General features: G+C 40.8%; 1 protein-coding gene across 2 annotated transcripts in view; it reads left to right on the top strand.

The window, feature by feature from the left end:
* DAAM1 (dishevelled associated activator of morphogenesis 1) overlaps nucleotides 324–23632 on the top strand; it is a 181568-nt gene continuing 158259 nt past the window's right edge. For both annotated transcript variants that reach the window (XM_005685918.3, XM_013967213.2), the window contains exon 1: nucleotides 324–437. The gene's annotated coding sequence lies outside the window, so the exon portion shown is untranslated. The remainder of the gene's footprint in view (nucleotides 438–23632) is intronic.

The raw sequence follows: 23632 nt of genomic DNA, 5'->3' as shown, positions 1-23632 counted from the left end.
AGGTCAAGTCAAAGGGCGCGACCTCAGGGAGCTTCCCCCCCAACTCTTGCCCGCGCAGTCCGCAACTCGGCTCCTGAACGACCACCGCTACTACTGCAAGGCTGGAGGGCGGGGAGGGGGCGGGTCGCGGAGGGGGCGGGAATAGGGGCGGGGACGAAGAGGCTCCGAAGTTTGTTGGGAAATGTAGTTTTCAGAACCTCAGAAGCGTAGCTATCCAGGCTCTGCTTGTGGAGTGTTAACTACGATTCCCAGGAGTACACGGGCCCGGCCCGGGAGTCCATGCGCAGTGGGCGCCACATTGTATCCTATCAGGCGAGGAGAGGGTGATGTCACCTGCGAGTTGGTAACCTACGAGCGGCTGTGAAGGAAACTGTTTAACCGGATTCCATTGTACCCGGAGCGCAGAGCCGCCTTTTCAGCATGCAGGGGCTGCTCAGGTAAGGGGGACGTGCCGCGTCGCCCGCCGCACTCATTCATTAAGAGGCACCGCACGGTGGCGCGGGGGTGGGCGCGCTTCTTCGCGGCCCGGTGCTGGGTTCGCAGCACGCCCTCCCGCTGTCTTCCCGGAGCTCCCGGGCCAGTAGGTAAATATTAAACCCGTCCTTCAGGTTGGGTCTGGGTGGGAACAGGACCTAGACAGCTCCCAGCTGCCAAGCTGGGTTTGGGAAAATGGCTGCAAGCGCGGCTCAAAGCAAGGCGAGTCCGGGGGAAGGCGCCCCGAGGACAGAGTTGCCTCCCTTCTTTCTTTCTGAGGCGCTTGGACGCCAAGAGAGCCAGCAGGGTACCACTCGCCGCCTTGCTGATGACACGCTGGGGTTCTGGGGCTCTTGGCCTCTGCTGGGTGCTGCGGGCACTGCTACTGTCGGGAGTTGCTGGCCCGGGAGGCTCTGGAAGGGAGAATCCCGAGGTAGGCTTGTTAGAGTGGTAACCGAAGAGGCGGGACTCATTTACTCGTTCGCGTCCCAGCAGAACCCCCGCTATCCCGGGGACCCTCGCCTCAAGACTCATTCGACAGGGATGGGGTGACTGTAATTTAGGCGAAGTTGGAAGCTCAAGGTCTCAAACGAGAAAGAGGAGGGAAACCCACGTTGCGGAAAGAGCGAGGGGTTGTTTGCGGACAGCGGTGAGGGGAGGCTGCGCAGCCTGCGGACCGGGTTCGAGGCGCCACAGGGCGATCCAGCCTCCCGTCCCTTTGGGTAGGGCACACCTTGGTGCCCCTTGCACTGATGGCTCACTTGACCAGGAGCACTTGAGCTAGGACGAAGCGTCTGCCCGGAGCGCTGGCTGGGCGGTGGTAAAGCGGTGGGGAGAGTTGAATAATCTAACGATACCAGTCGCAGTGGAACAGAAGGGCTGGGTAATCGGTTTTCACAGCTAGTGGTGAAAATCCAACTGCTTGTGATCCGCATTGAGACGTGTGCGAGGCCCATGAACTCTATATAATAAAGTCCTCTGGATATCCTTTCCCTAGCACCCTTATCCTTTCTCCTACTCATTCATCAAACCTTTGCTAAAGGCTCTGTTCTCAAGTTGCTCTCAGCCTGCGATTGGGGTATTCTGCCTCTCGTTCCTATAAAATATTTTAGTGGACCCAGGAATCGAATACACTTCAACCGTCGTTCACTACCGAGCCCCTCACCTTTCGCCCCCTATCTCCAGGATGCTCAAGGAGAGTATTAAGAGTAAATGCCACCCATGACCGTTTTGCTCCCTTTGAGCTAGTAGTTTCCCCAGGCTCAGGAAGGACCTAGTGAATTGAAGCGGAGTTTGCCTGCAAGATGAATCCTGTTGCCATGGCGACTCCTGTCGTCGGAATCTTAACTGCTCCCACTGCTGTTTCAATTCGTCGTGGCCCTGCGGGCAGCTGGGAGGGCGTGGCCAGTAGGTGTGGTCAGATGCTCGCCCTGGGCCCAGCTGCTCCCTCCTGGTCACCGGTTTCACAGTGCCGGGCTCTCTCCATTCCCTGTAAATAGCTTGAATACAATTTTTAGACCCCTTTCTCTCTGTCAAGCCCATACCTGGTCTCCCCAGCTCCATCCCCAGAAAAAGCTGTTAAGAGCCTTTGTCCTGAGGCAGACTCCGAAGATTAGAACCAAAAGATCTCTTTCCTCTTTCACGCTTATGTTATGTATGTTATGTGAAGTCGCTCAGTCGTGTCCGACTCTTTGCGACCCCGTGGACTGTAGCCCACCAGGCTCCTCCGTCCATGGGATTCTCGAGGCAAGAATACTGGAGTGGGTTGCCATTTCCTTCTCCAGGGGATCTTTCCGACCCAGGGATCAAACCCAGGTCTCCCACATTGCAGGCAGACGCTTTAACCTCTGAGCCACCTAGCTGCTTCATTTTCCTAATAACATATGTAATAGTGTTGGAAACAGCTTTCTTTCTCAAGGAGGGAGTTCTCTGTCATGCTTGAAGAGAGCTCTCTGGCTACCAGTAAAGGTCCTCAATTTGCCCTAAGTGCAATTCTAGGGACAAGTAATGACTGAAATTGAGTTCAGGAAGTCACTGCTATCCCATGTGTTTCTAATGAAATCCAAAAGCCTGCCTAGAGGATTCAGATCCTTGAGAGGGTTGGGATCTAGGAAGCCTGGGTCCTGCTCCAGCATTACTGGCTTCCCCTTCTGGGGTGAACCCTCTGCCTCTGGGACCTCAGTCATTGGTGACCTGGGGAAAGCAGCATAGAGTGTTTCCTAAAGTTGATTTCAATATAAAATCTTGTGGCTCTGAGAAGGAGTTGTTCGTCGTCTTTTATTTGTCTCAAAGAAATCTGAAGATGAGAGTTTAAGCCCATCTTTTGACACTGTGACATCGGGTTAATATCTGAGCCCTACTTGTATGGCAAAATAGCCTGAGTCTCATGGTAATCCTTCAAAGTGGGCAAAGCAGCTATATTAGTATTTATGATATTAGTTCTATCCTTACTACTATTATCCCAGTACCTGGACATCTGTTTATCTTTTTATTGTAGGGTTGTTTAGGTTTTGACTTTTTAGATTCTTGTGGAATGCAGTTATTGGTAATTGCATTAAGAGTAATTGAGCTATACATTTTGCTTACCTTCTGCTTTCATTTCATACCGAAGTGTATTATCACAGATATTGCAATTAAGGGGTAAGTGTATGTCTGTTAGCATCGGTGCATCATGTGCAGGTAAATGCTTGGGGATGCTGTGTGCCTGGCGGTTGACATTCATCATCTTGTTTTAAGTAGGTGGTTACATCCCCATGAGGAAAGAGTATCAGAAATTTCACTGCACTGATATTTGACTGCAAACTAGAATTGCCTTCAATTATCTCACTTCTTGATTCCCTGTAATGCTGTTAACAATCCCACCGTTTGTGGGTTTTTCCCACTCGGAGGGTCTTTTGAGAGCAGAGTTTTTGTCTAATCTATCCCTGCCTATCCAGCAATTAAAGCAGTGTTTGGCCATTCGCAGGTGTTTTATAAGTATTTGTAGAATCACTATTAACTAGTAGAAACATGATTGGAGATCCAAGATCTGTATTCTTTCCACTGATAGTTTTGTCATCAATTGTAACAGTCCTTAGTTTTCTGTCAAGCAGTTTCATCTCAGCATAAACCAGAACTCCTGTGCAGCATGCAACTTGAGGCATAAAAGGCCTTCCACGTGTTTGAAATAATCGAATTGTAACTGTTTGCTTTTGAAATAGATTCTCTCACAGCCTACCCGCCCCCCCCCCATGCCCATAGTTCTTAATACACTTCTTATTACCCCAAACTAGACACTTCTCAATTTCTCTCTGTTGTACTGTCCTTGGCCCAGATAACTTTCCCAGGAGGTGTTCAACAGGAGAATAGGGAGAGAGACCAAGGCAGATACCGAGAGACTTCGACCAGGCCATGAGTGGCCCCCCAGAAGCACCATTGGGTAGAAAGGTGGACAATAGCACTCTCATCTGGGGTGGGGTTATTCTATAAACAGGGTAAGTTATTCAGACTGCTGATATGAGAGGAGAACAGGGTAAAGACATTTGCCCATTATTTGTAGCATTCAGTTATCGTCCAGTAATTTGCATTCTGTGAGTTTTCAGAAGTGCAAATGAGTGAGGAGACGTGATAGTAAAGAGGTTGCAGTGGGTCATGTGCTTGGGTGGTGCTTACAGGAGCTCAGTGAATAGGTGCCAAGGAATTTGAATCCTGACTTTCTTGCTTTGTGGACACGCCTCTGGGTGTTAAGAATTGGTGTGTCTCTGTGTGTGGTTTTATTTGAGCTACTTTGCTTAAAAGGCTGCTTTTAGTGTTGATACTGTGGTCATCAGAACAAATAAGGTGTTTACAAATAGAACATAGTTAAGACTGAAAGTGTTTCATTTTGTAAATATTTGGGGGATTGTATAAAGAGTGGCTTTGGCTTGAGAATCTTGAGATCTGCTGTGAAATTACTTAAAAACTTACAGCTGTTGGATCAGGGGAAACAAGCTTTTCCAACAAAACGTGGTACCACTGATAGCCTTAGGTGTTTGGTTCAGGAAATAATCACAGAGGTGGTAACTTCTGTGGGGGCCCTCCCTGCCTTCGTGTCCTGCCCCTGGCATTTCTAAGTGTTAAATCTATTCTAGTATTGCAGGAAACAAAGCAACTTTGCCCATTCAGGATAGCAAATTTGTTTAATCTCTAGAGGTGGCCTCAGTCAAAACAAAAATTCTTCTGTTTTGTGGGTTTTTTCCTTCTTTGGATAAGGAATGTGGCTACTGTCACTTATTTTGGTGTCAAAATTTCTAACTTGGTAATAGAGGGAATCTTTTAAGTGGATATATGTATCTTAAACACTTAGAGCATCAGATCATAGTGGTTTCGTCTATTTGAGGGCACAGTTTAGAGGCAACTGCTGATTAGATAATATTTCAGAACTTGTAAGGAGGACTGTGTCTGTAGGTTCGTGGGGCAGGCTGGGGCTGGCTGTCCCAGGATACCTCTCTTGAAGGATGTGCTTGGAGTGGTTGAGGGGCTGATAGAAATTGGAGTTGAAGGATGGATCTGAAGTGCCCCTCTTCTCCCTCCCTTCAAGCTGCCACTCCATGGCCCCACTGAAAGAGGGACAGATGAAGATGAGATGCAAGTGGATCTGGGTGACCTACATTCCACTCTAGCAGACTATTTCCACAGCAAAAAAAAAAGTGTTTACCTTTGTATTTTCTGGCATCTCCACTGTTCCAAAAACAGAGAAATAAGCATTTTGGAATGAGTTTGCATTCATGGTACACATGTCTAAAAATGATTTGATTAAGTCCTAGGAGCATAGCAGTGAGCACATAGAGCCTGCCCCACCCCTGCCCATTAATCTGAGGTCACCAAATACATCCTCAGCCTTGGTGAGCTTATTGTCCCTGTGGATGTTTAAGTACTCCTGGCTTTTATCCCATCTATGACTTTCTGCAATGATGGCTCTCCTCATCTGAGCATCTAAATTCTCCTTGCCCTCTCAGTTCCAGCTTCTGGGAAGCCTTCCCTGCCTCTCCTTCCATTTTCACAACCATGTGTGGCACCTTCCTCAAGAGCCCTCAGCCTGACCACACAGCCAAATACTCACAGCTAATGTGATACTAATAGTCAAGCAATGTGAGGTGCTAAGCTGGGGTCAGGCCTTTGCTCATACTTTTCTTGAGCTTTACCATGGCCTCTTTCACAGCTGGAGGGGGTAGGTACTGTTATCACCATGTTATAGTTGAGGAAACTGAGGCATGAAGAAGTTAACAAACTCACTGAACTCACACAGCTGGTAGCTGGCAGACCCGATTAGGGACCCAGGCTTCTAATTCTTCACCTCCTCCCCTCCCCCCATGCACCCACACACGCACACAAACACATTATTGCCTTGCCTCCTGTCTTCTCTCCACTGAGTCGGAGGAATCACAACTTCCTTTGTGTCTTTTGATTTAGAAACAGTGTGGGGTCAATGACAGTAAATAAGGTCGATTGAGACTAAAACTGCTTATTGACTTAAAAGTTTCTTAGAGTCTGATTTTCTGGAACAAAAAAAGTTACATGAGATTAGGAATGTTGCATTTGTGTATTTGAATGATAAGAATTTTTGAACTCTCCTTTTTACTTTGTGAATGATAGGCAAATTACTTGAAAAAGGAAATGCTTTTACCTGCCATCTCTGAATCTATTTGCGTTAAATCCTCTTGTTAACTGAGATAACTTTTCAGTGGGTTGAATCTTTTATCTGAAGAAAGCCCTTCTCACTCAGAGCAGGGCCACAGGAACCTGTTTTGAGATTTAAGACTCCCATAATTTCTTAGCTTCCCAACTCCCTGTTGTCTTTTAATATTTATGGTGAAAGCTCTTTTGGAAAATAATGAAAACTTGAGCAGTAGTCAAACATGTCATCTAATGTTGGTTATCCTTAGATGGGTTTCCCAGGTGGTGCTAGTGGTAAAGAACCTGCCGGCTAGTGCAGGAGACATAAGAGACGTGGGTTCAGTCCCTGGGTCGGGAAGATCCCCTGGAGGGCATGGCAACTCAGTCCAGTGTTCTTGCCTGGAGAATCCCGTGGACAGAGGAGCCTGGCGGGCTACAGCCCATGGAGTCGCAGAGTCAGGCATGACTGAAGCAACTTAGCACACATGCTTAGATATTAAAATAAGCCTTTTTCTGAACCCTCACCTTAGAAAAGAGGCTTATTTTTACAGTGGAGCAAATTTGGTGCCAAATATACAGTTGCAGTTCTTTTAAACCGTAGCCACTATTGTGAATTAAATGTGGAAAAACTAGGGAAGTAAGTTCAATTTCCAATGTTGGTGTGATTTCCTGAATTACAATAGATCTTTTACTTCTGGCTTAACACTGGATATTTTGCCACATTGACAATATTTAATGAAGACTATTGAATAAAATACAAATTGTGTCATTTAGGGAAATAATAGGAAAGTTATGCCCTAACAGCATATTGCCAGGAAAGGAAAATGAAAACAAAAGACTTGTTAGTCCTTAAGCTGCTCAAACATAATATTCATTCAACAGACATTAATTTCAGAAGAATTTTTAAAATTCATCTTGTTAGGTTTCCTCAGTATGTCATTCACCTTTACTAATAGCCTGAGCTCTTTCTGTTCCATAAATTGCACCAGGATCAGAGCTGAAGGTTCCCGTGTTTCTGCCGGGCACACAGTTAGAGTCACCTATTAAACTGGTCTTTGTCATCTTTATTTCTGGGTGGGGGTGGGAAACAAACCTCCTGTATGATTGGCAAACATTGCCCATCCGATGGAGTGTCTGAATTTAGATTTCCAAGTGTAGATAGTCTAGATCTGAGCTTTGCGTATTATCTGGGCAATGCAGATGCCCATCTTCTGTTTTTTTGAAATAAGTTCTCATTCTGGCTTACTGGCTAAGCTCATTTTGTTAGTGATGTACAAGCCAGGTCAAGGGCATGAGTTAGTTTTGCCTGGTCTTGGAGCCACCAACTGCACCTCTAATCCTAGTAACTTTTTTTTTTTTTTTAATTCTTTGTGCTCCTGATCACAAAGGAGACTACACAGTGGATAGACCCTGTGGATATATCAGCATATAGCCCTCATCACTAAGGGCGAAGATGGTGCCATATCAGAAAATGAACTGATTAGGGTTTTAGTTTTTTTCAGACCCCATAAGTTAGAGGCAGGACTTCACTGGCAGTTTGCCAAGGAACTATGTTTCTGCTTCTGACAGGTGTCTTCCTGTGAAGAGTGGGTCAGGAATAGGGGCAGCTTTCTAAAACACAGCCATCATCTTTTCCCTTTCTTAGGGGTGTGCCCACAGTCATTAGTGTGTGCTTTGGTGCCCTTTCTGGGCTTCGCTCTTCTCCCATAAAGCATTTGCAGATTTGTACCCTGAAAGAAGAGTGAATGATCACGGCCAGAATCATTCACCTGATTGTTCACATGCGTCTAGGCTCAAATTTATATTTGTTGCATAGAGTTTTGGTAAAATTGAGCAGTGAGATGTCTAGACACAAGTTAAGTTAGAACCTAGTTCTGTGACAAAGGGTTAGGCTAGGGACTCTTCTAAATCTTGAGAGTTTACTACAAAACTTATTGTAAAAAGGAAACGAAATGGACAAATTAGACCATTTAAAGGTCATTGGTGCATTCTCTTATTCTTGAAAGTTGGTGAAATTGTGGATATAGAAAATGTAATATATGGTTTGGGTCAAGGTAAAGAATTTAGGAATTAAAAAATAAATGCTGCTACGGTTACTCTGTATTAGTGGTGGCTGTTTGATTTAAGATGATGGTGGGAAAAGAAACAACAACATTTCTGCTTCCATCCCATTTGTGTGTGGCAACCTTGTTTGCATTAGAGGTGCTCTTTTCCCTGCTCAGCACTCAATGGTCATTCAGACTTAAAGTCAGAGAGAGTCTGGAATGAATCTTGCTGGAATTGAAGCCAGTAGCTAAGGCTGCATTGTATCCTCAGAATGTTGAATCAAAGGCCTTTTATTATATTTTTGTATTTTAAAATCAAGAATAGAAATTGGATTGGTCCAGTGTTCTTGCCTGGAGAATCCCAGGGACAGGGGAGCCTGGTGGACTGCCGTCTATGGGATCGCACTGAGTCAGACATGACTAAAGCGAGTTAGCAGCAACAGCAGCAGAAAATCTCTATGACCCATTTAGGGCTTGACCCTCATTGAGGAGGTGACATTTGCAACTACAGTTACGGGAACTGTGGCGTGAGACTGCCTTGGTTCACATTTTCTGCTAAGGAATATATGTGTGTGTGCATGTATTTTTTTTTTCATTTTTTTTAGTTTGACCCAGTTTCTTTTCAGACTGTGACTAAAGCTACCTTTCTTCCGTACGCCACCTTTTCCCACTATACTCCTTGGAATGTAATTTGAGTCTGAAGGACCAGTGACCTACTTCCTTGCCAGTTTTTCTCTCACAGCTTCCCTGTGGGCTAAGGGGGAGACCGTGATCCTTTGTGGCCAGGGGAGACACATTCACCGACCTCATAAAGGGTCTTGCCCGTTAGCCTCCTACTTAGAATAGGGAGCTGTGTGGCAGAGAGGAGATGGCTTATGTTGTAATTCTCCCAAGCTCAGATTGTTTTTCTGATGGAACAAGTTGGGGGAAGTAGGTGGAAGGGAGGATAGAGGGAGTTATTGGGCTTCACTTATCTTATCATTTGTTTCCCTCTGGATTGCCTTTGTTTATACTGTCTCCTCAGGTCAGGAATTCCTCCGGCAGAAAGCACGCATCCACACGGGGTTGTTGAGATTGGGGCTTCCTTCTTGTGCTCGAATTGCTGACTTGGCTGTCCTCTCTCCAATTTGATCTGAAAGGAGGGCTGGAATGATTTAACCTGCTTTAAATTCTCCCATTACAGGGAAAAGAGATCTTAAAATGATGGCTTGCGGGTGAAAGGATTAATGATTTTTCTAATGGGGAAAGGAGATGATGCTGAGAAGGTTTAACACCTATGTGTAACTTCTTTATGTTGGTTGCGAGTTTAGAAACACATGTTAGACACCTTGAATGAAATCTTTTCTTCTTTTGGTTGCTGCTTGGCAATTGCACAGAGGAAAAAGAAACACCATTTGATTTTAGGTTCAGGTTTGGGTAATCTTGGTAGTTCCTTTAAACTTTCCTGGGCCCCTGTTTCCTCATCTGTGAAACAATGTGAAAATTCTAAAATCTTATGAGAACGATTTCATCCTAACACAGTGCCCTCACATGGTGTTGTGTGATGTTGATATAATGTCCACTGGGTTCCCCTAGAATGGAGATCAGCGAGGGGAACCTCTGTTTTCTTACTTTCAGAGTTTCCAACCTTGGTCCCTGTCCTTAGCACAATGTTTCTGAAACCCTCTTCTTTCTTGGCTGGAAGCTAAACCCTCAAGGTCTGATCTCTAGTCTAATCTCCTTAACTGAGCAGCTTCTAGTCTTCCCTAGGCCGGGGGCTTAGAAAACTCCATAATAAGAGATGAGGCCGGATTGTGGTGTCTTGGAGTGACCATCAAGTTCTCTTTAAGTCTATCATCTCTTTGAACTAGAATTTGATTACCACTGTTGGCACACAGGATGGATGCAGCCAACAGTCATATTTTATTTGGCCAGCACAACGTTAACTTTAGTTAACATTTATATTCTGATTTGTCACTGACCTCACCAAACCCTAGTGCCTCATACACAACCACTTTGTTTATGTGATTCTTCTTAACGTCCTTGGACCCTGAAGGCATTTGAGTTTTCAATCCCCATTTTAAACCAAATTAAACTGCAGTAAGAGGCTCTTCGACCATTTACCCAGCAGTGGGCTGGCTAAGGACCCAATCCAGGGTTTCTTAATCTCAGCACTATTGGCATTTTAGGCAGGATCCTTCTTTGTTGTTGGGGGCTGTACTGTGTGTGAAGGATGTTCATTAGTGTCCTGGGCCTCTACTCACTAGTAGCAACCTTCCCCCCAATTATGACACCAAAAATGTCTTCAGATGTTGCCAAATGTCCCCTGGGGAGCAAAACTGGGTCCGGTTGAGAGCCAGTTGACAGATTTTGGATGGCCTGGGAAGTTTAAACATTGGACCAGGCTTGGATATTTAAGGGTAAATTAGAATTCATCTGGGAAACTGAGCTACCGTGGTGTTGTTTTTTTTTTCCAGAAGTGGGGGTAGTTGGTTAGAACAGGGTAAAGGTCAGTGAATTAGACCCTTCGAGGTCGCTTCTTCATTCTTCCATGACCACTGCCTGGGAGGCCAGCCATAGTTTAAGGACATGTCCTTGGTCACAACAGGGGGCTCTGAGGCGCTCATGCTGGGTTGGGGCAAGCCCACAAGAGGTAGCATGCAAACAACTCTGAAATACATAGCTTGTGTTGGTGGATCAGTAAAGTGATCTGTGTGTGAAGACGATGAGGCTTTGGGGAAAGAAAGAGTCAAAGACCAAAATGCTTTAAAAACAAAAGCTTTTAAAAAATAACAGTGTATCTCAAATAAGCAGTGAGGAAAGAGCTCTGAAAAGAACTAGCAGCAGACTGATGCCCCCGGCCCCTCTTTTTTCCCTCTCCCTCAAAAAAGAATGTTTGTAAAACTTGACTCAAAAATGGGCTTTGGCAACACTTAAAACTTGCCTTGCCTCCCAGAAAAACATTGGCCAAGTTTCAGTGTACAGAGGGAGAGTGTTGTGAAGTTTTAATTAACCAATCCAAGCTCAATCCTTGAGCAACTAATCCAGCGATAATGCTTAGGGAAGCACACAGTTTCAGTTAAAACATAAACCATCAAGTCTCTTCTTAGAGGGGTAGGTGGGACTTCGAAAGGGATCCATGCCTCTTCCTAAACACTGTTGGTTCTGTATCCTGGTTGGGAATCATAATTCTCCACGGTGGTTTAAAGAAATGCCTTGGTATCACCTCTCATCCTTCAGAATGGCTGTCATCAAAAAGACCACAAAAACAAATGTTGGTGAGGATATGGAGAAAAAGGAACTCTCGTACACTGTTAGTGGGAATGTGAATTGATGCAGCCACTGTGGAAAACTGTATGGAAGTTTCTCAAAAAAAAAAAAACAACAACAAAGAGAACTACCATATGACCCAGAAATTTCACCCCTAGGTATATATCTGAAAAAATAAAAAACACTAATTTGAAAAGATACATGTACCCCAGTGTTTCTAGCAGCAATGTTCAGAACTGCCGATATAGAGAAGCTACCTAAGTGTCCATCAAGAGATGGACATGGATAAAGAAGATGTGTGTGTGTGTGTGTGTGTATATATATATATATATATATATATATATATATATAATGGAATACTACTCAGCTATAAAAAAGAAAACTTGCCATTTGCAGCAACATGGATGACTTGGAAGACAGTAGTATGCTAAGTCAGAGAAATTCTGTGTGGACTGTAAAAAATACAACAAACTACTGAATATAACAAAAAAGAAGCAAGACTCGTAGAGAACAAACAAGTGATTGCCAGTGGGGAGAGGGATAGAGGGGCAATATAAAGGTGGGGGGTGGGTATTAGGTACAAACTACTGGGTGTAAGATAGGCTGCAAGGATGTATGTCCAACATGGGGAATATAGCCAGTATTTTGTAATAACTGTAAATGGAATATAACCTTTAAAACTGTATTTTTTTAAAAAAGTGAGATGCCCAGTGATTCTCATTCAGTAGATTTAAGATTTGGGCCCAATCTTCGGGATTCTTAAAGCTCCCATGGTAATTCTGATATTTAGCCAGGACTGAAAACCACTAGGAACACAAGATCCTTGTGTTTGGGAAATGTGGTTATAGTTGCAAAGGTGTGCTGGCCTGGATGGCTGGGTGGTTAAATGCACTGCTCTTTTTTCATTTTTTTGTGTGTATCCATTTTGATATGAATATTTTGTTTTCTAGACTTTGAATTTGTGAAAAGGATAACTCTTTTATATGTAGTATAGTGTGCATTACTTAATACATGGAACCTTGTGAAAGTGAAAGAGGAGAGTGAAAAAGTTGGCTTAAAGCTCAACATTCAGAAAACAAAGATCATGGCATCTGGTCCCATTGCTTCATGGCAAATAGATGGGGAAACAGTGTTAGACTTTATTTTTCTGGGCTCCAAAATCACTGCAGATGGTGATTGCAGCCATGAAATTAAGAAATTTCCTTGGAAGGAAAGTTATGACCAACCTAGATAGCATACTGAAAAGCAGAGACATTACTTTGCCAACAAAGGTCTGTCTAGTCAAGGCTATGGTTTTTCCAGTGGTCATGTATGGATGTGAGAGTTGGACTGTGAAGAAAGCTGAGTGCAGAACAATTGATGCTTTTAAACTGTGGTGTTGGAGAAGACTCTTGCGAGTCCCTTGGACTGCAAGGAGAGCCAACCAGTCCATTCTAAAGGAGACCAGTCCTGGGTGTTCATTGGAAGGACTGATGTTGAAGCTGAAACTCCAATACTTTGGCCACCTCGTGCAAAGAGTTGACTCATTGGAAAAGACTGATGCTGGGAGTGATTGGGGGCAGGAGGAGATGGAGACAACAGAGGATGAGATGGCTGGATGGCATCACCGACTTGATGCACATGAGTTTGGGTGAACTCCAGGAGTTGGTGATGAACAGGGAAGCCTGGCGTGCTGCAATTCATGGGGTTGCAAAGAGTTGGACACGACTGAGCAACTGAACTGAATTCTCATAATGTAGAGAGTTTTTATATTTTGGTAGACTGTACTGAGATAACTTGTGAAAGTTATTCTCTCCTTTTCGAGATGCCTCCCTGGGGTGATTGAATATGCATATTAATCTTTTTTTTTTTTTTTTAAAGCAAAGGAGACAAAAAGCACCCAATGCCCAATACCGTGAGTGCCCTTGGATAAACTAGGTGGGAGAGTGGGAGTAAAAGCTCTTATTAGCCTCTGTTCTAGAAAAATCTAGATTCCAGGCAGCATCTAGGTATTTCACAGCAAAGTTAAACTCAGGTTTCTGTCAGACTCGTCTCTGACTTCATAAAATTGAGGCAGGTCTTGTTGCAAGTTTCCTTCCTCTGCCTATGCCATGGGCCATCATTCAGGACTTGAAAGTCCTGCATTGTAAACTATCAAAGGTGGGAAATACAGTAAAATCGTGGCTCATTTTACTTAGAATAATCAGATTAGATCCAAATATCTATCAAGCATAGCAGAGGCAAGTAAATAAGTTTAAGGAGAAAATATTGTACCTGAGCCTTGTATGGCCTATCTCGTAAGCTATGGAAGTGTCCCCTTAAAGCATCATTTGTTTATTCATTTGGCAGGTAAAGAATGTTTTGATAGTGGATGTGAACATATCAGAATGCTGTTTTATATCCCAGCTTTCCCCCTTTGGAATACAGAACTCTTGTTTTACTAAATAAAGCTTAGATTATCGTCTGTCTTCAGCTTCTGAAATTAAAAAATTGCATTGTGCAATAGGTGAAGACTCTCCCCAATGAAAGATTCTTTGCTTCCACTGGCAAGTAATTTCATGTTTTGCTTATTTGGATCATGTCCACATTTTCAAAGGAATGTAACCAGCATCAGTTATAGGAAGCAATGCTCTACAATCTCAAATCAGTTTTTCCAGTATGTTATTCCTGTAGATCAAATCTTTTATCCTCAGCTCTTTTCTCTCCTAAATGCCAATCTTGAGTCTCAGATGACCATATTTTGTATTAGAAAAAAATTTGTTAGCATGACATGATATTAAAGAAAGAATGGCAAAAGACAGAATACAGATTTTTCTTTTAGGGTTGATGAAAATGTTCTAAAATTACTTATAATGGTTACACAGTCTATAATTATACAAAAACCCTCTAAACTGTACACTTTAAATGAATGAGTTTTATGGTGTGTGAATTATATCAAAATAAAGCTGTTTTATATATATATAAAAAGACTAAAAAGAATCAGACTAAGTAAAACCTTAGAATTTAGACCTTAGGGATAATATCTTGGCCTTACTTTTCTATCTCTTTTCTTCATGTACACCTCAATTTTTTCTCTAAATAGATAACATGGACAAAGAATAATTATGATCATTCCTCAGGACCACCTGAATCATGGGAAGCTTTGTTACAGTGACATTTTTATTGTAATGAAATATGGCTCATATTTTTCTCATCCCTCTTAACTGTGAGCTAGGGCATGAAAGGTTAGACAGGTTTGCAAAATTTTATACCTGGTGTGATGATAAGCTAAGATTTTGGCTTAGTTGCAATTTGCTTTAAACTTGTTCTGTTCGATTATTTTGCAGAATTTTTCTGCTGTAGAAGCCATCACATTGTAAAAAGTACTCAAGTTTATAATCTTGTCTGTAATACTGTTGGAAAGGAATATTTCATTTATAAGGGATTATGTAACTCGGGGTTTCTCAGATTTGGATTCATGATCATTTGAGAAACACTGCATTAAAAGTTAAATTGCTGAATGTTGAGGTACTCATTTGATGCCATTGGGATCAAAAACTCGTGTAGAGGTAGACTTTGAGGTTCTATTTGGGTATAAGATGGTTTTCCAGACATATTAGTTCTATTGCTGCATAATGAACTACCACAAATTTAGCGGCTTAAAACCCCACCAGGTCAGAAGTCTAGGCATGCTGTGGCTAGGATTCTCTGCTCACAGTCTCATCAGGCTAAAACTAATGTGTCATCCAAAGCCACAGTTCCCATCTGGGGCTCAGGGGATTCCTCCAAGCTGTCTGGTGGTAGTTGTTGTTGGTCAGTTGCTAAGTCATGTCTGAATCTTTGAGACCTCATGAACTGCAGCATGCCAGGCTTCCCTGTCCTATCTCTTCTGGAGTTTGCTCAAACTCATGTTCATTGAGTCAGTGATGACATCCAACCATCTTATCCTCTGCCACCCCTTCTCCTCTTGCCATCAGTCTTTCCTAATATCAGGGTCTTTTCCAATGAGTTGGCTTTTTGTATCAGATGGCCACAGTATTGGAGCTTCAGCTTCAGTATCAGTCCTTTTAGTGAATATTCAGGATGCAGTATTTATTACCTTGTGTCTGTAGGACTGAGGGCTTCCCAGGTGGTGCTAGTGGTAAAGAATCTGCCTGCCAATGCAGGAGACACAGGAAATGCAGGTTCACTCCCTGGGTTGGGAAGATCCCCTGGAGTAGGAAATGGCAACCCACTCCAGTATGCTTGCCTGGAGAAACCCATGGACAGAGGAGCATGGAGGGCTACAGTCCGTGGGGTCACAAAGAATCAGACATGACTAAGCACATAAGGACTGAAAACTAACTGCTGGCCAGGAACTGCCTGCTTTTAGCTCCTAGCTAGAGACCTACATTTCCATGGCCTACATCGGAAGTTCACAAGAGGATATTTAGTTTCTTCTTCTAGGTCACTTCTTTTCTGCCATCAGCCAGAGAAAGGGCTGACTTTGTGGTCTCACCTGAATTGGTCAGGCCCACCCAATATAATCTGTCTTTGACCATATAATGTAACATAATCATAGGATTGATAGCTCATCATATTTATAGGTTCCACTCACCCTCTAAAGATTATGGGGCATCATTTCAAGTTCTGCCTTTCATACCGGATAACAGAAATTATGCTAGTGTATTGCTGATGATTGTTAAGGTGAAAAATCCAAAATCCCAAAATAATGATGTTTCACAAGGTATGCTTTAGGACCTCTCCCACTGCCCCCCTTCCACCTACCCCATCTTTTAAAAATATCTCCCCCTCAAACTTATTGCTTTCCATTGCTACTTTTCTTGTTTCAAGTAGAATGAAAATGACGATCAAAAAAATTTTGTTATTAAAATTTCCTACACAAAAACACAAATGCAAAGAATGATTAATATAGGTTTAATATATTAAACCTGTATATTTCTAAGTATATTTATATGGAGCTGTTACATCAGTTATCAGTTCATGTTTAATCTTTCATTTCTATCTCCAATTACTTTTTATCAGCTCTGGGATTATTTTAAAGTAAATTCTGGACATTTTATAATCTCATCTGTAAATATTTTAGTATTTAGTTTATGTCCAAAAAAATTGGGACTCTCTTTTAAAAACATAACTAAAATCTCTTATATCTAAAATAATTTATACCTTTAAAGTTACAAAACATTTCATCAGTTTTCAAATTTACTGTTAACTTTTTAAAAAGTTTATTGAACTCAGGATTCCAGTAAGGTTCATACACTGCAATTTTTAAAAAAAATGTCCCTTAAGCCTCTTTAAATCTCAGGTAGTGTTTTTCCTTGCCATTTACTTGTGAGAAGAACTAGATTATTTGTCCTGTAGCATTTTCTACAGTCTGGACCTCGTGGCAAAATACCTCTATTTCCCCTGTTTCCTTTAAGTTAGTTAAGATGAAAATAATCGATACCATGGACCTACGTCTCTTGTCCCTAGAGGCAGAAAAGCTCATTTAATAAACAGAATGCTTACATGTTGTTTACTAGAATGTAAACTATTTGGTAAAAGCTCAGTTGGTAAACACAATGCATCCATATGGTTTACTGTCCATGTATGTACAGGTATTTAGAGATACATCTGAGAGTAAAGCAAGTATGTTAGGTTTTTCAAATTCTTATTATTGAGAGCAGTCTAAGACTTACCTACTCAGTGAATTAGTGTTTAAATTCTTGTGAAAAATATATCAATACAGATGCACTAAGTGATACTTAGATTTATTTAGTAGTCCTTTAGCTTAAGTGTTTTTTGTTAAATAGAGTTTAGCTTCCATGAAAGAAAAAAAAATTTTTTTAAAGGAGGAAGATGTTTCAGTTTTGGAAAATAACCAGATTATTAAAATTGTGCTGAACACAAAATAATTGGTTTTCTATAATAGGACTTTGCTAGTTATTTCATATCTGTAGGCTCTCCAGAGGTGTGTCCTGTGGCCTCAAAGAAGGCGATATATATTTTAAATCCTAACCATTAGAATATTCTGTTTAAAAACTGCAATACTTAATATTGTTTTAAGAGAATAACTTTATATGACTACCATTGAAGGAAAGTAGAAGAGGCTTTCCAGTTTAAATTTTATTTTGAAGGAAAAAATAGAATTGGCTTGAGAGAAGTATTGATAAAAGCTTGATTGAGAGCATAGCAAGTTAGCATGGGGGATATAAAACTTTTTCTGTAAAGGGCTAGATATTAAATATTTTAGTCTTGGTAGGCCATGCTGGTCCTGACAACTATTCGACTCATTGTTGTTGGAAAAGCAGCCACAGATAGTATGTAAACACATGGGGGTGGCAAGTTAGGAAGAACTGGTGTCTTGACGATACCGTCTTACCCATGGACATGGAATAGCTCTCCATTTACTTCTCTCATTTCATTCGCTAGGCTTTTGCAGTTTCTGCCTATAGATCTTGTACGTGTTTTGTTAGTTTTATACCTAAGTATTCCATTTCTGGAGTGCTAAGTTGTGTCGTGTTCTTAATTTCATCTTCCACTCATTTATTGTTGATATACAAGAAAGCAGTTGACTTTTACTATTAACCTTGTATCTTGGAGATTTTTTGTAGATTTTTTTTTTTTTTAATTAAGTCGAGAAAGTTCTCTATGCCTTGTTCACTGGGAGTTTTTAATCATAAATGGGTATTGAACTTTACCAAATACTTTCTCTGTATCTGTTGATGTTATCATGTGATTTGCTTACCTGGGATAAATCTCGCTTCCTTTCGGTGTATAATTCTACATTTGTGTTGGATTCAGTTTGCTAATATGTTGTTGAGGATTTTGTTACGTTCCTAAGCAGCATTGGCTTATAGTTTCCTTGTAATGTTTTTGTCTAGTTTTGCTGTTAGCGTAATGCTGGTCTCATAAAAAGAGTTAGAAAGTATTCCCTCTTTGTATATCTTCCGAAAGAGATTGCAGAGAATATGTATGATTTTTCGCCTAAATATTTGGTAGAATTCACCTGTGAATCCATCTGAATCTGGTGCTTTCTGTTTTAGAAGATTATTAAACTCTCTGGTTTTGTTAGTCTTGTGGCCTGTAAATTCAGAAACTGATGTATTTGTAGATAGTTGATGTTAAAGAATAATTAGTTTAAAAAGAAGATTCTCAGTTATAAAATAAACATGTCAACAATTTTTATTTAGCTTATTAATCAGTGAAGGAATCAGTAAGCTGTCAAGACCAGTTCAAAGGAGAATTTTAAGAACATATATATGTCTATTTATCTAGCCACAATCAGAAATGCTGAAATGAATTTGCTTGTGGATGCAAAACTTATTGATATTCTAAAGGGCTATACAATGTAATGTTTTCCTTTATATATTTACGTAAATCAGTTGTATCTCTGCCAGACAAAATCCATTTGCTTCCTTATAGATAAAAGTCATTACATTGTTGTGTGTTTTTTACAAGTTAATTCCTACCTCTACAGAGTTGTGAAATTGTCTGACCCAGCACATTCTCAGACTTTTCATTTCAGGACACTTTGATCCTATTAAATATTGAAGACTCTAAGAAAATTTGCTTAATATACAAATTAAATTGGAAATCAGAAGTGAAACACTTTGTTTTTTCATTAAAAAAAAAAAGCAACAATGAAACCTAATTCATATTATCTGACTGATGACTTCATCTTGGGTGCTGAAACTTTTGAAAAATTCCATGGTATACTTGTTGAGAGAATGAGAGACAAAATGGCAAATAACATCTTAATATTATCATGAAAATATTTTTGACTTATAAACATCCTGACAAGATCTCAATGCTCTCCCGGCTTCCCAAGCCACCCTTTTGAGAATCATTGGCCTATTTAGAAGGAAAAAAAAAAAAAAAAAATCAAAGATAATCCCTGGAGGACCTGCTAGACCACAAGTGACACTCCACTGAAAAGATAATGCAGTAATCTCTTTTGACCATTTCTGAATTTTGATTTTTTTTCTGAACAGGAGTCCCTTCTTTGACAAATGTCCTTCACAGCAGGGGGAATTTTCAAGGCTATTCCAAACTATTAAGTCAAAGGTTATTTTTTGATTGTAAAATTAATACAGGTTAAAAATTTTAATACAGGTTACCATGTGAAAAATTAGAAAATATAGGAAAGTAATAAAAAAAGAAAAATCTTATAAAGGCGAGTAATGTTAACATTATGGGAAAGTATCTTTATGTAGTTTTAAAAATATTTTTGATTATATATTATATGTCCTGTTTTACATTCTTCTTCCAACTAAATGTTGTCAAAGCATTTCTCATTTTTTATTTTTTATTGTGGTAGAAAACACATATGAAATTTACCTTCTTAACCATTTTACACTTGCTTTTAGCCAAAAGGCCAAGAAGCGATCTTAACCATTTTAAAAACCCACAGTTTAGTAGTGTTCAGTATATTTACAGTATATTTACATTGTTATGGAACAGATCTCCAGAACTTTTTCATCTTGTAGAACAGAAACTCTATACCAATTAAACAACTCTGCTTTGCCTCTCCCCTAGCCCCTGGTAACCATCATTCTATACTCTTTGTCTATGAGTTGACTACTTTAGATGCCTTGTGTAAGTGGAATCACAGTATTTGTTTTCTTATGGCTGACTTACTTCACTTAGCATAAGGTCCTCAAGCTTCTCCCATTTTGTAGCATCTGGCCAGATGTCCTCCTTTAAAGCTTTGTGATACTTCAGGGCATCTATATACCACATTTTGTTTATCCATTTGTCCCATTGGTGGACATTTGGGTTGCTTCCAACTTTTGGCTATTGTAAATAACGTTGCTGTGAACATGGTATGCAAGTATCAGTTTGAAACCATGCTTTCAATTTTTTTGAATATATACCCAAAGGTGGGATATAACCAGAGCCTGAATCATATGGTAGTTCTGTTTTTAGTAGTTTTGAGAAACTGTCATATTCTCTTCTGTAGCAGCTCTACCATTTTACATTCCCACCAACAAAAGTGCACATCTTTGCAATATTTGTTTTTTTGAATAGCCATCCTAATAAATGAGAGATTATTAAAACTTTTAATAAACTTTGTTATTGTTCAGTCACTCAGTTCTGTACAATTCTTTGCAGCCCCATGGACTGCAGCACACCAGACTTCTCTATCACTGTCTCCCGGAGCTTGCTCAAACTCATGTCCATTGAGTCGGTGATGCCGTCCAGACATCTCATCCTCTGTCGTCCCCTTCTCCTCCTACCTTTGATCTTTCCCAGCATCAGGATCTTTTCCAATGAGTCAGCTCTTCGCATCAGGTGGCCAAAGTATTAGAGCTTCAGCATCAGTCCTTCCAATGAATATTCAAATGAATGAATTTATTCATCTAATAAACTTAGATGACAGTATTTATTTCCATTTTATGTGCAGTATAGGGTAATCATTTTCCTAATATTTCCCACTAAAAGCTGTTATGAACATCTTTTTTCTTTTTCACACTATTTTCTTTGAATATATTTGTTAGAAATGAAATAAATGGATCAAAATGTGTATAATTTTAAAATTTTTTGTTAAGTACTGCAAAATTGTTCTCAAGAAAGGTTTTGCCAGTTGACACTAAAACATCTTTCATTTCATGTCTGTGGTGTAAATATTATTATCTTACAATTATCTGTGATTCAACAACCGATAAATGCTATCACATTGTGTTTTAATTTATGTTTCAAAATTTATTAGTCGCTCAGTTGTGTCCGACTCTTTTGCTACTCCACGGACTGTAACCTGTCAGGCTCCTCTTTCCATGGAATTCTCCAGGCAAGAATAACTGGAGTAGGTAGCCGTTCCCTTCTCCAGGGGATTTTCCTGACCCAGAGATTGAACCCAGGTCTCCTGCTTTGCAGGCAGATTCTTTACTGTCTGAGCCACCAGGGAAGCCCCAAAATTTGTTAAAATAGAACCATTTTCTCTAGGCTATTTGTATTTTTCCTTTCTCAAATGGTTATTTGCCCGTTTATTTATTTGAATCCCAGTGTTTTGAATGGATCATAAAAGAGATTAATTAGCAATGCAAATATGAAGTTACCAGACTTTTCACAAATGTATAAATAGTCATGGAACCTCTTAGCAGAAAAGTTATGAGGTCTGTAGGCACATTTTAAAATGACTTTAAGGGTCTCTGGCTACAGATTTGCATAATTAATTATGTTAACAAGCCTTTTCCTCATTATCTGGAGGGAAACCTTAGGTCAGCTCCTGCCATCTTATGGCCAATTTGCATTTCCTGGAACTTTTGGCTCGGTGGTTTCTTACTTTAAGTGATTTTTCTGCTGATAACGAGACTGCTACAGGTTTTTCTGGAGGCAGAGAGAACAGGGAGATGATAAGTGGTTTTTTCCATTGGACTGAAGATGTTTGGAAAAATAGGAGGTAGAACAATGAAATAATCCAAATATTATGAAGAAAGAGGCAGAAGTTTATATTAGAATGGTTTATATGATAAAGGAAATGTTATACCCAGTTCTTTTTGTTTATAAATGGTATCTCAAAGCAGATACTCAAGTACTTAGCTAAAACTTTTAAGGCATTGCCTATGCAGTACTAATATTATGATAATGCTGTACTCATCACAGTCTGATTGTCTTTGTGTCAATATATCATAAATCAATATTGTGGGGATGTAACTTTTCTCCTACTTTAAGCACTTCAGGTTTGTTCTAATTTAAACAGAAAGAACAAAAACCAACAAATCTTCCAAGCATTGAGAGAGAGGTTTGTGTTTTGAAATTAATTTTAGATAGTTATGGCAACCCATAATAGAATATAAGGCAGTGTATTCCAGCATGCTTTAGAGAAGACCACTTTATTCAGAATTATCATATATCTGTTGACATTTTTTCTGGAACTCTACTTTGAGACACTATGGCTGTCTGTCCTTGTTCAAGAAGTAACAAACAAAATGCAAAATGTGGAACTTTCTGGTAAGGCATTGGCAGATAGTCCTTGTGTGTTTGGGGGACATAGTTTGATCCAGTGGTGGAGAGGTTGCTTCAGTCATGTCCGACTGTGACCCTATGGACCACAATACTGGAATGGGTTGCCATTTCCTACTCTGGGGGATCTTCCTGACCCAGGAATCAAACCTGCATCTCTTCATTGGCAGGTGGGTTCTTTACTGCTAGTGCCACGTGGGAAGCCGGGTGGAGAGGTTATTATGAAAGTATTCTCTCGAATAAGGACCACGATCCAGGGGAGAAGGTCACTTCTGCATTCTTCTTTCTGAGTCATCAATTCATGTCTTCCTAGCCTAGAAAAAGATATTTCTCCCCAGCTGATCTATTAGTTCCTAGGCACCATTCCAGTAGTCTTGCCTGGAAAATCCCATGGGCGGAGGAGCCTGGCAGGCTGCAGTCCATGGGGTCGCGAAGAGTCAGACACGACTGAGTGACTTCACTTTGACTTTTCACTTTCATGCATTGGCGAAGGAAATGGCAACACACTCCAGTGTTCTTGCCTGGAGAATCCCAGGGATGGGGGAGCCTGGTGGGCTGCCATCTATGGGGTTGCACAGATTCAGACACTACTGAAGTGACTTAGCAGCAGCAGGCACCATTCAGATCACAAGTAGTGAGGCCTTCCCTGATATCTCCGTTGGTAAAGAATCTGCCTTCTATATAGGAAACCCCAGTTTGATTCCTGGGTGGGGAAGATCCCTTGGAGAAGGGCTCTGCTACCCACTCCAGTATTCTTGGACTTCCTTTATGGCTCTGCTGGTAAAGAATCCACTTGCAATGCGGGAGACCTGGGTTCTGATCCCTGGGTTGGGAAGATCCTCTGGTGAAGGGAAAGGCTACCCACTCCAGTATCCTGGCATGAAGAATTCCATGGACTGTGTATAGTCCATGGGTTGTAAAGAGTCAGACATGACAGCGACTTTCACTTTCACTTGATTCATTATAAATTGACTGATGGAACAGAATTTCTGAGAGTACCAAATGCCTTTCTGAGTAAAGAATCAGACACTGCATTCCCACATTCTGTGGACAAATGGCACCTCTAATGTAAATGGACCTTGAGATGTTTAGCTTTAATTTTCTATAATATTTCATTGATTTGCAATGGTAAAATCTTGTGAAAAATCTTTAATATGAAACAGAATAGAGTTTATAGTCTTTTAGTCTTTGCCTGGTAAAATCCTAGGCTAAAATTATTCAAATATATTTTTCTACTTAATGATAAAGAGTTCCATATTTTATGAATTCACAAAAAATGATTTAAAATATGAAAGATTACTCTGTTATCTTCTGATTCAGCCATTTCC

Source organism: Capra hircus, chromosome 10 (assembly GCF_001704415.2).
Source record: "Capra hircus breed San Clemente chromosome 10, ASM170441v1, whole genome shotgun sequence".
NCBI classification, from domain to species: domain Eukaryota; kingdom Metazoa; phylum Chordata; class Mammalia; order Artiodactyla; family Bovidae; genus Capra; species Capra hircus.
This window is presented reverse-complemented; position numbering and strand designations above follow the sequence as displayed.